Source organism: Haemaphysalis longicornis, unplaced genomic scaffold (genome assembly GCF_048455015.1).
Source record: "Haemaphysalis longicornis isolate Haplotype H1 unplaced genomic scaffold, Haemaphysalis longicornis Haplotype H1 scaffold_7, whole genome shotgun sequence".
Classification (NCBI taxonomy): domain Eukaryota; kingdom Metazoa; phylum Arthropoda; class Arachnida; order Ixodida; family Ixodidae; genus Haemaphysalis; species Haemaphysalis longicornis.
In genome coordinates this window covers 6977346-6994563 of record NW_027526422.1, presented here as the reverse complement: position 1 = coordinate 6994563, position 17218 = coordinate 6977346, and positions in this window count along the sequence as shown.

Sequence of the window (17218 nt, the reverse complement as noted above, 5' to 3'; positions counted from 1 at the left end):
TTTCAGCGTACGTGAGACGACATCGCACAGCCGACTGGCCCCATTCGAACAAGCTACGTTCCACACAAGAAAAGACACCGTCCGAGCGTAATTCTGTGAACCTTCCGACGCATGTCGGCGCGGCGGCATCTGCTATCAACAGTTTGCACCACGGCAAGTCCAGAATGCTTGAATGGGCGGCCTGAAATCGCGGTGTGTGTTCTCGAAATGAAGACAACTTAGCAGCGCCAAAAGATAATCAGAATGTACACTGCCGAGGACGAAGGTAGTGGCGGCAACCGTTTTTTTACGGCACATGTGCGCATTACAATTACAGACAATTGCGCCAAGAATAGGAAAGGTAATCTTTGGTGTCCCCGCACATGTACCACGTACGTACCACTACAGTAGATCTCCTCTTCTGAAATATTAGCAAGGAAAACTTCCAAAAATCGGGCACTTGTTATTTTCTAGTGGGCGAAATTGTAGCTTAAAATTTGTTTTACACCCACGATACGTTTTATGAGCAGAAAAGTCTTGTGAGCATGCGCCACAAGGATCATAATTACGTGATATTCAGCGCTTAAAAAGATTTCCTAGTAGAAACCAAAGATTTCGTAGTAGAATACATGATCTTACGACAGTTTAGGACCTGCGACCTTCAAAAGGTAGACTAGCTAGACGCTTCATCTCATAGCCACTGCACTGGTATAACTTTCACGTCTCACTGTACCGTGGTGTACGCTATGTTGGCCAGACTTGACTGAGTCCCTCATGCAAAGGAATTTAATTCAGGACACACACCCAGACGATAGGGTCAGAGAAGAGGCTGTACAGACGGTAATAGGAAGGGTGTACGCTTGGCCAGCCATCATGTCTAATACACCTACATGCACTCCAGCATATGAAAACCTATGGGTTCTGCACAGGCTCAATAAGCAACGTCAAAGAGAATCGTAAGATGTGCTTGGAACGTGAAAGCATCTACGGATTGTTTGTGTAAACAGGTATAAGCAGCGAGCATGCTGCAAATGTAATTGATAGGCAAACGTCAAGGCTGTCATGGGGCGAATTTAACAAAAATAAATGGTGAAAAAGATCCCAATTTCAAACTACATTGATGTTATATGTGCATGCACTATAAACACAGTCATCAGTATGTTAACTGTACGTAAACACTATGATCAAACGGAACTAGAGGCCCCACTACAATTGCCCAGTTATGTTTCTTTGCAGTGGAATAGGTCGGTATCTGTTAGTCGCACAAACAAGATTCTCTGATGGCATGGAGAAATAGCTTGAAAGTGGCTATGGAGCTCCGGCTGCTTTACACATTTTCTGTAATACCAATTATTTGTTTGAAGTTTGCAATAAAATTGATGTCATTTGTTAGTCTTTTTAATGAACGAAACTTTTTGTGGCCACAAAACAGTGGTCGATAAACAAATGCTCACTTTCTTTGGTAGCTTGTAAGGATTCACTAAAATTTCCCATGGCCAACCCAAGGAACCCATGGCTCGTACACTGCAGGGTAGTGCTAGTCTCCAAAAACATTTGACAGGAGGACTGGAAACTAGCACGGCCCACAGGCTCCATAGGTGGAAACCAGCAGCCCACCCACACAGTGCCATAAAACAGCTAATGAATGGAGTGTCTCTGCTAAATATTAAGCAGGTTCAAAGGGTAGGTTCGCATCGATAGATCTTATGCCATCGTTCACTGTACGTAGATTAACTATTTAACGGGCACAATAGTCATTTTTGTTATTTCGGACAGTTCTTGAAGGGTTGCCTAAATGTTCTTTAACAAAACAAAAAGTGAAAGCTCTCAGTTAGGGATCTCAAAAACATTGTTTAGCCTCTCCAGCAATTGTCCCAGCCTGAAGGAACTCGGCTGACAGTTGGGCCGACTGTCGTCCTCGCTTGTTAGCTGCCTGACCAAGCACATGAATGCAGTGACTAAGAAAGATGGTGACCAAAGTGAGAAGAGAAGGTGGATCCCGTACAACAGTCCTTGATCATCTAAACACCAGAAAAAAGCGCCGATGACTCACAGACCACGACTAGGGCGTTAAAATACCTTTTGACATACAATTACAGGGCATTTACAACCTTTTATCAAAAAAATCTTATGATTACACACAGTCCCTCCATGGACAGGGTTTGTTTCTGACAAGGTCGTTGAAATTTGTTATTAGTGACAACATAAACTCGTCATTGGTCCCTTTTATTCAGCACACTTACGGGCTTCGTTTTAAAAACCCTGCTGTTTCTATTTCACGTAGCAATGAACTGCTTATGCAACATTCCCTTATTTACCTATGTTCGAAGTAAACTGTGTTCTACCGTAAAATGTGATGTGCTGAGTGCATGCAGGTGTAACATTCTTCAATGGGACATGCAGAACATGAAGCTCAGTGCTGATAAACTTAAATCAGGGAAAATAAAGCTTCCCATGTTGCTTCTTTATTTTTGTAACTATTCTCTACCAAATACCTTGGTGGTAACTCAACTAAGCTCACCTTTTCCCTAGGCCTTGATAACTGTTTTGCTCTGCAATTATACATTCTCAGCTGGAGCATGCCTGCTGAATTCAGGCCCCAACCACGCTTTGCTATTTCACAATTGCAGCTGTATGAAATGTTGCTGTTCAGGTTTTGCCAACGATTTCCAACAGGTCACTTAACTAGTGTCAAAACCATTTTATACCTTTAATTGCTATTTATAACAAACAGTATTATATCATTTCTCATAACACATTTTGTTGTAACCTCATTCAATGATTTTGTTACCCCGCCAGCCTGGTTCATAAATCTTTGCGTGAACATAAATGTCTTGCAGCTAATCTGCAGTAACAGACACCACACATTTTGGCTTTCCAGCGTAGCTTTGGTGTCCGCAAAAAGGAATCTTTTTCTTGGCTCGTCTGCAGCGCTTCGTAGAAAAAGATCACTTGCTGGTTTGGCTTTCCTGTAGGACTAGTGCAAGAGAGTATCGCTTGCTTATTCCTTTTTTGTTGAGGTTTTAATGCTGTGCATCTTCCAGGAGAACTCTCGCATTTTGTTTAGAAACAGCTTCACACCACAAACAGTGCACAGAAAGTAGAGCTACTCACTTTTTGCATAGACACGGAAGTTTGGCAGATCACTTGTCATTGACAAGCAAGTGTTTGACTTCTGACTTAAGGTGCAACGCTGGGATAGTTTACTAGTTGGGGGGAAAAAACGCAGCGCTAATAAACGGCACTGAAGTACTAGGAAAGGTGCCGTGATCAACATGGTTTCCATGTGTTGGCAGCTTTTTAGTCCAGTGTTTTTCATGAATATTTGCCAGGGGGCCTTAACATGGCCTGCTTTTATGTAACAAAAATGTCAACAGTGAAGCACTTATGACTGCTCACATGCTGCTCATTGATACCAGAGCAAAAGTACGTTCAGCAGTCATTTTATTGTTAAAGCCACCCATGATCCATACACCTTCCAGCTGTACTGCAACTTTCACAACCACCGACAGGCATTCACATCCACGCACATGGCCTTGGCTCCAGTTCTTGCACAAGGTATTAAGAAGTATTCTCGGTAGTGGGCAATGTCACGCTCGACACCAACCATTACCCCGAAGTTGTACGTGATAAACTATTTTTTAAGCCTGTTGGCTTAAAGGATTGTTTAAGTACAGCAAATACAGCAAATACAGGAGGCGATGCTTTGTGGTCGATTTTCTCGATTGTTTCTTTATCCCTGCCACATGCAACACGTGTCTCATCCTGTGACGAATATTTGCTCATGTAAGTTTGAGTTCTCAAGCAGCCAGCCCGCGCCTCAAAGAGCAACGCACTACCTATTGTTGTCATAAAAGTTCTCTTTCCGGATCTCTTTTTTGCTTGCTTTGTAGATTCCCAGCGATCCCTTCTTTTCCATCCTCTCTTTCCACATGAGCGTCTCTGTTTCCTTCACTTGCTTTTTAACTGCCGCGGTCAAGGTATATTTAGTTGCCAGCTTTCGCGTCCTCTTCCGCCATTGGGTGTCCACACTTTTAAGGTACACGTACCTGTGCATTCTGGCTGCCCAGTTCTCATCTAAATGTCTAAGCCGCTCCTCAAAACGTATCTTACTTTGCGCTTCTCTCGCCTCAAATGAAGCCCAACCCATATCGCCTTGTACCGCCTCATTTGTAGTCTTACTGTGAGCTCCCAGTGCTAATCTGCCGACTGCCTTTTGGTTAACCTCCAGTCCCGACAGGATGTCGGACTTTAAGCATAATACGGCATTAGAGAACGTGAGCGCCGGCACCATTACCCCTTTCCAGATGCCTCGCACTACCTCGTACTTATTGTATCCCCAAAGTGCTATATGTTTCATTACTGCTGCATTTCGTCTCCCTTTCAGTTTGAGGTGTTCTTCATGGGCATTCAGGTAGCCTTTTACTTCATTAAGCCAGATCCCCAAGTATTTGTACTTATTTTCTAATGGTATGGCTTCCTGTTGAATTCTTATTGGTGCTGTATGAGCTTCCTCGTTGAACACCATGACTCCAGATTTCTGTGGGTTAAAATGTAGGCCTAGGTACGTTGCCTCATCACCACGAATGTCGGCCAGTTTTTGAAGGTCTTCCGCATTGTCTGCCAGCAACACTATATCGTCCGCGTACATCAATCCCGGAATCCGTTGCTCTACCAACTCTCCATTGCTTCGGTACGACAAGTCAAAGCCTAATCCACTCTCCTCCAATCGTCTTTCCATTCCTCTAATGTAAAGTGTGAACAGCAATGGCGAAAGGGGGCACCCCTGTTTTAAACCTCTTCGAATGTACACTGGCTCTGTGCCTGTATGCCCTTCCCATGTAATATGCGCATTGTTATCCTCATATATTGCCCTTAGCAGCCCCACAAATTCTGACCCAATCCCCTCTTCTTCCAGTATATGCCACAGCAATCCCCTATCTATGTTGTCATAGGCTCCCTTTATGTCCAGAAACAGTAGCCATGTTGGTCTGCCTTGTGCTGCCGAAATTTCGATGGTCTGGGTTATTACGAAAATATTGTCTTCTAAGCGTCGACCGGCATAAATCCATTTTGCAGTTCCCCTAAAGTAACGTTACTTTCCACCCACTTCAACAACTCGACTTTTATGGCTTGTATAGCTAATCTATAGATCACTGACGTGACTGTAATCGGCCTGTAAGAGCTCGCCTTGTCCTTCTCTCCCTTGCCTTTATAGATCAACCTCATTCTGCTTTCGCGCCATTGCGTGGGAATCCTCTCGGATTTTATAGCGCGCTCGATGGTTCTATACAAGTGTGTCTTTCCCGCTGGTCCCAAACGGTTGATGATCTCTATTGGGATACCGTCCGGTCCTGTTGCCGTACTTTTGGGAACACTGTGTTCTGCCTTTTTACAGTCCAAAAATTCGATATTAAATTTTTTATCTGTCGCTCTTCTATTGGCCACATGTGTCCGGGTAGCCGATATCTCGCGTGTTTGGCCGAAAGTATTTGCTATGACTCCATGTAGGTATTTTAATGCGCTGTCCCCCATGAGAACGTTACCGTCCCTGTCCTGTATCTGAGTCTGCACCTCTTTAGTCGTCGTTCCCAATGCTTTTAAATGATTCCAGAATTTTTGGGGGGCGCTCTTATCCTTCTTACGTATACCTGATACCCATTTCTCACTCGCAGTTTTAATCTTTGCTTGTACTAGTTTTTGCACCTCAAATTTCTTTTCTCGGTACTGGCTCCACCGTAACTGCACCTCTTCATCCTGATATCCCATTTGTTTTGCCTTTCTGTGCAATCTAGAAGCCTGTTGTCGCTCTTCAATAACCAGTTTAATTTCCTTGCCCCACCAGCTGCGTGGTTTCCTTTTACCCCTCCAGCGGTTTTGTTTCCTTACTTTGTATATTTCCTTCTGTATACAACTCACAACCTCGTCATATTTTCACACCTTCGTGGGCTGGGCCTCTAATTCTCTTTCGATGCTATTGACGATGTCTGCTATGTGCTTTTCACCTAATTTCGGGAGCCCAACCTCCGGTGTTTCCTGCCTAGCCCCTCCACTGTCAAATTTCAGGATTATGTGCCTGTGGTCGCTGCTCAGGCTGTGTTCTCCTTCTTCATCTATCGTCATTTGGTTCAACCGCTCGTACGTGTGCTCTGAGACCAGGCCGTAGTCTATGCAAGACTGTCTATTGGCGCTTTGCCACGTTATCTGCCCGTCGCATTTATGCTCCCGGTTAACTATTACCAGTTGCTGTTCTTCACACATAACTAGAATTATTGCGCCGTTATAGTCCGTATATCCATCTAGATCCTCAATGTGGGCATTTAAGTCTCCTACTAATATCACCTCGCCGGATTCTTTAAATTTCATTATGTCCTTCCTGAGGCAGTCCACCCACTCTTTATTTTGTTCTCTGGCGTCATTACCTGTCCACAGATAGGCCACTCCCAGCCGTGTCTTTTTTCCACCCACCGTTCCACAAACCCATAAGTGCTCCTTACAACCCTGATTCTCCCTTTGCCAATTCCCTCCTCGCCTAATCAACATAACCACGCCCCCACCTTTTCTCTCTCCCGCTGCCCTGTTGCACCCCACCCATACGTAGTCATCCATCACTGGTGGCTCCTCCATATCTCTCAGGTGGGTTTCAGTCAGGGCGTACACGTCAATTTCTTCTTTCTCGAGTTGGGTTTGTATCTCAATCCATTTTTCCTGCTTGCGGCCGCCTTGCATGTTTATATAACTAATTTTAGTTCCACGGTTTATTTTCCTTTTTTTTGCTTTACGTTTCCGCCGCCGTGCATCAATGCCCCCTCCTTCCTGCCTTTCGTTACCTCCTCCACTCAGTCCGCCTTCTTGAACCTTCGGGGCCCCCCCAAAAAAGCCACTGCGCGAGCTGCCAGTCGGTGCCCTACAGGCTCAGCTAGACGGCCACTGAAGTGTATGCCGTCGAACACAAACGCCCCGTTGCGGCCTGCACGGACCAGGTCCCGGTTCAGGTTGACCACCTCAAAATTCATCGTTTTACCCAGGGTCCAAAGCTCCCTGTTTGCCGCAACCACTGCCCTTTCTACGTGAATCCCTTGTTTCTGCACCTCCGGCACCGTGCAGACCGCAATCTGCACATCCTCCGAGACCGCCCTCAGCTCTTTGACACCTTTCGCAATCTGCTTCGCGAACCCTCCCCCGCGTCCCTGCAACACATCGTTCACACCCCCCATTATCACTACCAAGCTGCGGTCCTCCATTCTGTCCCACAGTTGTCCCTTTGCTTGTTCCATCACTTCCCCTACTCTTTTTCTGGGAAGTTTGCTCACCTTCACGCGTTCGTTGTCTCCCACCCTCCCCTTGATCGCCTCTCCTACCCTGCCCATGTTGGAGTCACCGACAACGATGACTTGGCGCCTCCTCTCGTCTTTAGCCGGTATTTTAGCGGGTGTTCGGGGTCTACTGTGTTTGACCACGGCAGCAAATGACCTGGCTGGCGATCCACCATTTTCCGGCGAAGCCTCGGTGCTTTCTTTGCGACCCGAGTCCGCTCTGCGTTGACGGACACCGCTCTTGCGCGCAGCACCAGTCACCCTCTGTGGCTCTTCGTTCTTGCCGGCGTGCCGCTCATTGTGCTGATCCTGCGCACTCACGTCGTCTCCTACCACCGGAGTCACGAGCTCTTCCACCCGCTTTTCCAACTGTGCCTGCCTTTCTCGCGCTTCGTCCAGCTCGGCCATCGTGCGCACCAACTGAGCGGTCTTCGCCTGCCCCGCCTTGTCGAGCTCGGCAACCTGCGCCTCGAGAACCATCCGCGCTTCTCTCTCCTCCCTCATGTACCACTCCAGCTCCTCCACCCTAGCATTACACTGCTTCTCGAGGCGCTCGAAGCCTTGTCTTGTTCGTTGGCAAGGCCTACATTCGAAGGGCGAATTCTTAGCGTCAGCCACACCTCAAACTCCGTCTCTCCCAAGTAGCACCAGCGCAGGCACTCTTGGCACTGCACTTGGTCTTCGTCCCTAGTCCTCGGGGCCATCGTTCGGCCAAACCCTAGGCCTAGGTCGCCCCGTCCCACAAACAAAGCCCTCTTAGAACTGTTTTTTTTTCCCACTCGAACACCAAAAAGCCTGTCGCGTCGCCACCGTTCTGTCACTCACGTTGCTCCTAATCCTCAAAACATCTCTATCGCTGCGCTAAAACACAACAAAACAAAACAAGAAAAAAAAAACACTAACTGCTACCACGTAGCTTTACTACTTGTTACATTTATATTCCTGTTAACTCACGCTAACTGCTCTTTTACCTGCTAACCTTTATTAATGAAGTCGAGTCCTACTTCTGCATCATTATCACAAAGAAAAAAAGGAACAAAAAAAAAACCAAAAACTTATCGTTTTTGTCTTCTGGGCCGTCACCTCCACTGCCGCGCGCCCCACGCGGTGGCTGCTGCCACAAAGAAGTGACGTCAAGCTAAACTAACATGTGACTTTCTTTCACGTCACAAATGACACGTCATGTTTACGTCACTTGCTGTCACTTTTTTTTGTCTGCAAACGAGAGACAGAGAGAAATCACTTTATTTTCCAAGCAAGTTGGCTAGGAACGCGTGGTGGCTGCCGGCCGAAGGCTGGCGGCGACGGCGGCAGCTGGGTCAACCAGAATTAGCTGCACCCCCGGTTGCGAGCTGCCCACTGCGTCCTCCCACTGCTCGACGCTGGAGATGGGGGGGGAGTGGGTTAAGAGGGCAGGCCCACATGGCGTGGGTTAGAGTGTCCAGGGAGTAACAGAGGAGACAGTTGGGTGAAGGGAACTCAGAGAGATAGATCTTGTGGAGGAGGGACCGACTGGCGGGGGAGTTTGTCTGAAGGAGTCGCCATAGGCGCTCCTGATCGTTGGTGAGGGATGTGTGGGCAGGGGGATAGCAGCGGCGGGAGAGGCGGTAATGCTCCGTGACCTCTTGGTACGAGAGCAGTCGATCGCGGGCCGACCGAGCACCATGGTAGGGAGGAGCGAGCCCAGCACGGCTGGTGAGTTCTCGTGCTGCTTTGTGGGCTGCCTCGTTGCCTCCCACCCCAGTGTGGGCCGGAGTCCAGACGATGTCGACTGGTTGATGAGGGGGATTTTGGAGGAGAATTTCGAGTGCCGTAGGCGAAATGCTACCGCGAATGAAGTTTTGAATGGCCGTCTTCGAATCAGTGATTATAATGTGTGGTTGCGGCCTAGTGATAAGGGCCAAGGCTATTGCCACCTCTTCCGCCGTTGCGGGGTAAGGTGTCCGTACGGTAAGGGAAGTGACTGGGGGAGAGTTGGGGTGAGTGACCACTCCGAGAGCAAATCTCTCTGCGTGTCGGTACTCCGCAGCGTGTACATACATGGTGGTGGGGGAGATGGGGTATTTATTTGAAAGGGCACGGGCTCACTGGCACCTGCGCTCCGCGTGATGCACTGGGTGCATGTTGCGCGGGAGTGGACGTGTGCAGAGGCAGTCTCGGATGTCTCAAGGCAACGAAGCTTTGTTGCCGGGATGCCAATGTCGGAGGTAGTAAGCTTAAGGTAGGGGAGAGCGTATGTGGTCCGACTGATGATGAAAGCCTGAACTAGACGTATTCGTTCTCTCTCCTTGAGCCCGTGTTGACGGCTAGCGATTCGTCGAATAAGGCCAATTGTTTGATTTACTTGAGAGTGAAGTAGGGATAGGAATTTAGCGTTACCTCGATTGTGTTGTATAATTAGGCCTAGCACCTTAAGGGTTTGCACCTCTGGGATTATCGGTTGTTGAGGGAAACTTGTATGTTCGGCGAATCACGACAAGACCGGGCAGGGAGAATGAGCAGGGCAGATTTTTCTGGAGAACAGGATAACCCAGCCAGTTGCGCCTCTGTCTCCACGATATGGGCACCCTGTTGAAGGATGGTTTCTATCTGAGCATCGCTACCTCCAGGTACCCACATCGTAATGTTGTCGGCATATAGACAGTATCGGAGGCCAGGTACCGAATCTAACTTTTTGGGGATGTTCAGGATTGCCGAATTGAACAAAAAAGGGGACAATACTGAACCCTGGGGTGTACCTATGGAAGGAAGTCGGATGCGATCAGAATGGAGCTCGCCTACCTGGAGTGCGGCGGTGACGACGGCAGCGCGATGTTCATGTCTTGTGTCCTCTTTACCCATGGTTCGAATGACAAGCGTGACGCATTGTTATGTCCTTACCTCCCTGTACAGCGGCTGCCTCGCGGCGCTTTGTTCTTGTTGGGGGATGGCTTGTAATTATTTAGATTGGGTATATTTTGTGAACTTGCTTTTGCACGCCTTGGTAAGCCTAACGCATCCTTCACTGCACGCTGCTTCGCCCCACTTTTTACATGCTCCTGGAACTGTCGTGTTGGTGTTTAATATTTTAAAAGCTGCATGTTGTCTTGCAGTTCGCTTGCCATCGGCTTTGCGCGCCTGCATTTGTTGTCTACTTGTGCCTCGCTACTTCCATGCCAAGCCTTGTGTTCTGATTCTGGAGTGATGGCTCAATAATAAAACGTGAGGATCAGTATTTTCCATCGCGTCGCGCCGTGGCTAACGAGGTAGCTATCTTTGATGACATGCCAACGCGAGCGACGTAGTGTCAGCGTGTGCACGAATCGAGTGTCATCAGGTAGCGCACGGCATCATCGAACGCAATCCGACCTCGCATGTAGCTTCTGCAATTTTTCCCCCGGGGCAGTAGTACTATCGCCGAGAAATGTATCCTGACTATTCCGCAGAAACGATCTGTGCACGCGGCGCTGCAGAATCCGTGCAGGGAGCGCAGCTTCACTTCTTTGGGTGGATTCCAACTGCCCGTCCATGGAAATCTACTCAAGATACCACTGAAATCACTCGCTGACTGGCTGGCTTCTTGTGCAAGGAGGCTCAAGCTCCAACTGTGCTAGCATGGGAGAAGTGCAGCCGATAAGATCGCCGTGTGGGCCAAGTTTGGCACTTCTGCTAAATTGTCCTTTGAAGTTTGTGGTGTGCATAAAGTAAACAAGTGACAGTTCAGTTATAGTTCATCTACGTTGTTCAAATTTGTTGCTTCGAGCACCATTGTGCTTTCAACTTGGAAAGTCTTATGAAATGATAAACAATACTTAAAATGAGCTGCGAATTTTAAGCAATCTGTAAACAGCCATTATTGAATGCACACGAAACAGATTTATAATGTTTTGTCTACCTTGAAATTATACACAGAGGGTACGTGGAACTGCCAGCTGGCAAGTTTGATGAAAAGTTCTTATCTGCTCAAATGGATGTAAAGAAGTGGCAAAGGATGGATAGGATAGCCCTTCATCCTCGCCAGTTGATTGTCTGCTAGCACCACAGGATTTCGTTCACAATTACTGCTTGGATTTTATTTCCCTTTCCTTTCTCCAGTACCTTTCGCCTCCTCCAACCTGGTTAGGCAACAAAACTTCCTCCTGCATCTGCTTTGAGTATGTATTTTGATAGGCTCGTTCCTTCTTTACTCTTGTGTTTGGCTTGGTTGGAATTGAACATAACAAGCCACAATACCTTCATTCACTCTCAGCAGGATGGGCTAAGGATGATGAGAGCTTATCTCAGAGGCTTGCAGTCTATCCACAAATTCCAAGTGGCTGCGACATCTATATGCCCATCCCAAGCACTCTGCGGAATTCAACTTGACACTAATGCTTGCATTCGCAACTGGTGAAGAGTGTTTAAGCGTCTGCTATCCAAGCCTTTTGGGTAGTGAACAGGAAGAGTTTCCAATTGTGAGGGGACGTTTCACATTCTATTGCTTTTTAACTCCGCACTGTGTAAACTGTTTTGGAGAATTGCTCAAGTGAATTTACTTAGTGGTAAGGGGCATTATAAAAGGTCCCACATCTTGTTCACAATGATGCAAGTCTCGTCAGAAGCCAGCTGCTAGAAAACACATTCACGGGTTGTGTGTTGTGTGCCCATTAGCTGTTTCTTTTTCTTCCACAAAACGGGCACTTAAACAATCCTTTAAGCCAACAGGCTTAAAAAATAGTTTATCACGTACAACTTCGGGGTAATGGTTGGTGTCGAGCGTGACATTGCCCGCTCCCGAGAGTACTTCTTAATACCTTGTGCAAGAACTGGAGCCAAGGCCACGTGCGTGGATGTGAATGTCTGTCGGTGTTTGTGAAAGTTGCAGTACAGCTGGAAGGTGTATGGATCATGGTTAGCTTTAACAATAAAATGACTGCTGAACATACTTTTGTTTTGGTATCAATGAGCAGCACGTGAGCATTGATAAGTGCTTCACTGTTGGCATTTTTGTTACACAAAAACAGGCCATGTTCAGGCACCCTGGCAAATATTCATGGAAAACACTGGAAAGAAACTGGACAAAAAAGCTGCCAACACGTGGAAACCGTGTTCATCACAGCACCTTTCCTAGTACTTCAGTACCGTTTATCAGCGCTGTGTTTTTTCCCCTCAACTAGTAACCAACTATCCCAGTGTTGCACCTTAAGCCAGAAATCTAACACTTGTTAGTCAATGACAAGTGATCTGCCAAACTTCCGTGGCTATGCAAAAAGTGAGTGAGTGGCTCTACTTTCTCTGCATGGTCTGTGGTGTGAAGCTCCATTTCCAAACAAAATGCCAGGGTTTTCTGGAAGATGCACAGCATTAAAACAACAATAAAGGAATGAGCAAGTGATACTTTCTTGCACTACACTAGAGTCCTGCAGGAAAGCCAAACCAGCAAGTGATCTTTTTGCTTGACTACAAAGCGCTGCAGAGGAGCCAAGAAAAAGATTCCTTTTTGCTGACACCAAAGCTACGCTCGAAAGCCAAAACGTGTGGTGTCTGTCACTGCAGATTTGCTGCAAGAGGGGCATGTGAATGTATTGAAATAAGGCATTTATGTTCACGGCAAGATTTATGAACCAGGCTGGCGGGGCAACAAAAACATTGAGAGAGATTACAACAAAATGTGTTATAAAAATGATAGAATACTGTTTGCTATAAATAGCAAATAAAGGTATAAAATGGTTTTGACACTAGTTAAGTGGCCTGTTGGAAATAGTTGGCGAAACCTGAACAGCAACATTTTAAACAGCTGCAATTGTGAAATAGCAAAGCATGGTTTGGGACCTCAATTCAGCAGGCATGCTCCAGCTGGGAATGTATAATTGCAGAGCACAACAGTAATAAATGCCTAGGGGAAACGTAAGCTTAGTTGAGTTACCACTAAGGTATTTGGTAGAGAGAATAGTTACAAAAATAAAGAAGCAACATGGGAAGCTTTATTTGCCCCGATTTAAGTTTATCACCACTGAACCTCATGTTCCACACGTAACACCATCGAAGAAAGTTACGTCTGCATGCACTTGGCACAGCAGATTTTACGGCATAGCACAGTTTACTTCGAACATAGGTAAATAAGCGAATATTGCATAAGCAGTTCATTTATACGTGAAATAGAAACAGCAGGGTTTTTAAAACAAAGCTTGTAAGTGTGCTGAATGAGAGGGATGAATGAGTTTATGTTGTTACTAATAACAAATTTCAACCACCTTGTCAGAAATGGACCCCTTCCATGGAGGGACTGTGTGCCATCAAGCTTGTATGTGTAATCAAGTTTGTAAATGCCCTGTACATGTATGTCAAAAGGTATTTTAACACCCCAGCTGAGGACTGTGAGTCACCAGCGCTCTTTTCTGGTGTTTAGATGATCATGGACTGTTGTACAGGATCCACCTTCTCTTCTCACTTTGGTCACCATCTTTCTTAGTCACTGCATTCATGTGCTTGCTCAGGGCTAGCAAGCATGAGGACGGCACTTGGCACCAACTGTCAGCCGAGTTCCCTCAGGCTTGGACAATTGCTGGAGAGGCTAAACAATGTTTTTGAGATCCCTAACTGTGAGCTTTCACTTTTTTTTGCAAAAGAACATCTAGGCAACCCTTTGAGAACTGTCCGAAATCACAAAAATGACTATTGTGCCCCCTAAATAGTTGATCCACGCACAGTGAATGCCCTGCATAAAAATCTATCAATGCAAACCTACCCTTTGAACCTGCTTAAATTAATACTTAGCAGAGACTCACTGCATTGGCTGTTTTATGGCACTGTGTGGGTGGACTACTGGTTTCCACCTATGGAGCCTGTGGGCTGCACTAGTCTCCAGTCCTGCTGTCAAATTTTTTTGGAGACTAGCACTACCCTGCAGTGTACGAGCCGTGGATTTTTTGGGTTGGCTGTGGGAAATTCTAGTGAATCATTACAAGCCACCAAAGCAAGTGAGCATTTGTTTATCGACAACTGTTTTGTGGCTACGAAGGAAAAAATAAAAGTTTCGTTGATTAAAAAGACTAACAAATGACATCAATTTTATTGCAAACTTCAAACAAATTATTGGTATTACAGGAAATGTGTAAAGCAGTTGGAGCTCCATACCCACTTTCCAGCTATTTCTCTATGCCATCACGAAATCTCGTTCCTGCCACTAACAGCCACCGACCTAATCCACTGCAAAGAAACATAACTGGGTGATTGCAGTGGGGCCTCTAGTTTCGTTTTATCATTTCACGTGAGTGTTTACATACAGTTAACATACTGATGACTGTTTGTAGTGCATGTCTATATGACATCACTCCTGCCCATATTACATCCATGTAGTTTGAAATTCGGATGTTTTTCACCATTTCTTTTCGTTAAACCCGCCCTATGACAGCCTTGACGTTTGCCTGATGCCCTTCAACGATCATCCTGCCTCAAAAGGTGCCTCAAAATAAACGACCCGCGTCGCTTCTTGTTCAAGCATTTCCCATAAATGTAGGCCACACTCTCAAATAAGTGCGCATGCACGAAGTTTACGGACTTTGCAGCCAGATGGTGCAGCATGCGTCGGAGGCTGTGCACTCCGTTGTTCGCATTTCTTTTAATCCCCCTGCACCTTTTGAAGGACCCAGGTCCTGAGAAATCAACTGTTATCACATCGACTTGTTCTTTTGACTTTATCGCTGTAGCAAAAGCATGCAAAGGAAACTTTGACATTCACCCAAATGCAGCCGTGTGGCTACAAAGGAAAGCTATACGGCTTCCTCGGAACACCGCAGTTGAAGCGGTGGTCCAGGGTTCGAATCCTGGACCAGGACGAATTTTTCTTCAACTGCGAAGTTTCCGAGGAAGCTATATAGCTTTCCTTTGTAGCCGTACGGCTGCATTCGGGTGGATGTCAAACTTTTCTTTGCAGAAACTTACTCGACCTGGGGGATTTCTCCTAAATCCGGTCAATTAACACCTGTCCTTCACTTCGAGTTGTTGATCAATTCGCTCTCGCGCTACAAAGGACTAGCCTCCTGGTTAGTTCAGTTGGTAGAGCAACTGCTCCGGTTAAGCGGTTGTCCCGGGTTCGAATTCTGGACCAGGACGAATTTTTCTTCAACTGCAAAGTTTCCGAGGAAGCTGTATAGCTTTCCTTTGTAGCCGTACGGCTGCATTTGGGTGGATGTCAAACTTTTCTTTGCAGAAACTTACTCCACCTGGGGGATTTCTCCTAAATCCGGTCGATTAGCAAAAGCATGAACGGTTTCAAAGAGCTGAGTTTCAGTTGAAAGGCCTTTTCTAAAACCATGTTGTTTATTGTAAAACAGGCGATTCTTTTCTTGAAATGATATTTGCTGTAACTTTGCAAGCCGTACATGCGATAGAAATTGGGCGATAATTTGAAAATGGGCGCAACTCTTTCCAATAACCAATCTTAGCAAAAAAACAAGAAACCCAATCACAGTAGCACCTTAAAAAATTGTTAGGGAGCATATCGGGCAGGTGATTTTTTATGATCAAATTCAAGCAGTAATGCCATTACACCTTCTTTAGATATGGCAAGATTGGCACTGGTATCGAGCGTGCGGCCTTTTTTTCGAATCACCTATACTTGCGGAAAAGACCGTACTAAAGTAGTGATGGAGTGCTTCAGCAATCTGAATTGGTTCGCTACGAGAGGTCCCGTTTATATAAAGCCGCTATTTCATACTGAGAACGAGACAGGAACCGCCAAAATTTCTGGGGAGGGTTGGTTATGCATGCCGACAATACATTCGTTCGAAAATTATTTTTAGCTTGCTCTACTTACCTATCTTCGTACCTGAGCACTAATGTCAGCAATAACAGACATTCTTCTTGATATTTTGTGACGGGCACGACGTAGCTGCCGTATCAGGTGAATGATTCTTCCAGTAATCCACAGGTTGGCTCTAGCCGTTCACTTTACTCTTTGTAAAACAAAATGCGACAATCGTTTACTACCCTCTTAGAGTATTCCCAGAGCTCATTTATGTCATCTGTAGACGGGATGGCGTCAAAAGCCATTTCGAAGTAGTCCGGAATTGAAGCATCATCTGCTGCCTGAAAATTGTACACATTTACTTTGGTTATTTCTTCTAATTTATTATTTGGTTTAAGAGTTTCTGCAACCATCATATGATCAGAGATTTCTACCTCGACGTGTATTTCATAATCAAACACTACCTGTGATAAAAGTCCACCAATGCCTCGGTTCATCCTTGAACTCGAGTGGGCTTGTCAATTACTTCAACTAGGTCGTACTTGATCATTAAGTCAAGCATATTATCTGCAAAGGGCCCGTTTGGTAGCGCCACAACTCGTGCATTCGTCAATACCTGGTAAATTAAAATCACCTGCGATTATTACTCTGCTTAATAACTAAAGGTTGGGTTACAGTTCAAAGGCCTTTTCTATAACCATGTTGTTTATTGTAAAACAGATTATTGTTTTCTTGAAATGATATTCTCTATATCATATATAAGGTTAGTAGAGACAGACACACGAGAAAGACGTAGAAAATAGAAATAAGTTTACCGACGTTTCAAGAAGAGGACTTCCTTGAAGAAAGACTTCTTAGTGTATGCCCCTCCAAAGTGATGTCTAATGATTATCGCTTCCAAAAAAAAAAAATGAAGGAAGCTCACACTTATAGCAACGATTGAGTAAAGGTCGTTGAGAGAGCGAAGAAGCAAATCGGCTGCAATCGTGGACTTAAACCATCCTGAAGGTTGCGTACAGCTTCGCTACCTTCGAGTCTTGGGCGTTAGTGCAAACTTCCTTCATTTTTTTTTTTGTCCTTTACAACTGCTAGATCTTAAATAAAAGTGGCAAATAAACTTGGCTTTAGTACCATGGCATGAACGCATTTGCTTGGTACGCAACCCTGTCAAGGTGGTTACAGCAAACCTCGTGCTTGTCAGTATTCAAATGCAAAT